Raw genomic sequence first — 753 nt, 5'->3', positions numbered from 1 at the left:
TTTTGTGTTTAATTAAAATCAAAGTGAAATTTTTAAAACCAATTTATATAAAAATGCGCAAAGTGCTTTTGGTGTCGAACTCGGATTCTTAATAAGGGAGGAACGTACTTTATTACAGTACTGTCAAATTTAAAAGCGCTTTGCGCATTAAAAAAAAAGGGATTTTGAAAATTACACTTGCAAAAAACAGAGATTAGTTTAGTTTTTTTTTAATCATAATTTTTTTTTTAACACATAGTTTCAAACAAAATACACCAATGGAATAAATATACTACATTTTAAGTAATGGAAGGAACAAAATAACGAAATATAATACCGCTCTTTTACAGTAACAATTTGAATTGCACATTTGAATTTCTCAGTTTTGAAAAAAAAGTTTTTCGTTCAAATTTGTCAAGTTTGGACATGCATATCCCCCAGCTGAAAAACGATAGAAAACTGAAAACTGACTGAGCTGAATGCGGAGCAGATTTTGCCCCATGGACGAACAAAGTTTAGAGATTCCGCCGACCCAAACAGGGCCAGATCGCCGCAACAACAGTAGTATGCTTATCATTTATTTTATTAAAATACTTCGAACAGCTGGTACCTACAAGATGTTATTTGCGCGGCAAGCATTCTCAAGTAATCAATCATGTTTGATGAAGGGATGCATATATGTACATACATATACACTTACTTAACTATGCACATGTACGTTCACAAGTACCCACTGGGAAAATAGGTAAGCACCTTACGAGGTAAGCCATGTTT

The 753-nt window shown here is 33.1% G+C and overlaps 1 protein-coding gene across 1 annotated transcript in view; it reads left to right on the top strand.

Moving 5' to 3' along the window:
* The window catches only part of LOC118734675 (xenotropic and polytropic retrovirus receptor 1), a gene marked incomplete at its 3' end in the record, with an annotated part of 10,354 nt that overhangs the window by 5,387 nt on the left and 4,214 nt on the right, over nt 1–753 (top strand).

Source organism: Rhagoletis pomonella, unplaced genomic scaffold (assembly GCF_013731165.1).
Source record: "Rhagoletis pomonella isolate Grant_MI unplaced genomic scaffold, Rhpom_1.0 Rhpom_scaffold_00002, whole genome shotgun sequence".
NCBI lineage: Eukaryota > Metazoa > Arthropoda > Insecta > Diptera > Tephritidae > Rhagoletis > Rhagoletis pomonella.
The sequence above is the reverse complement of the archived record's forward strand: the minus strand, read 5'-3'. Positions and strand labels throughout refer to the sequence as shown.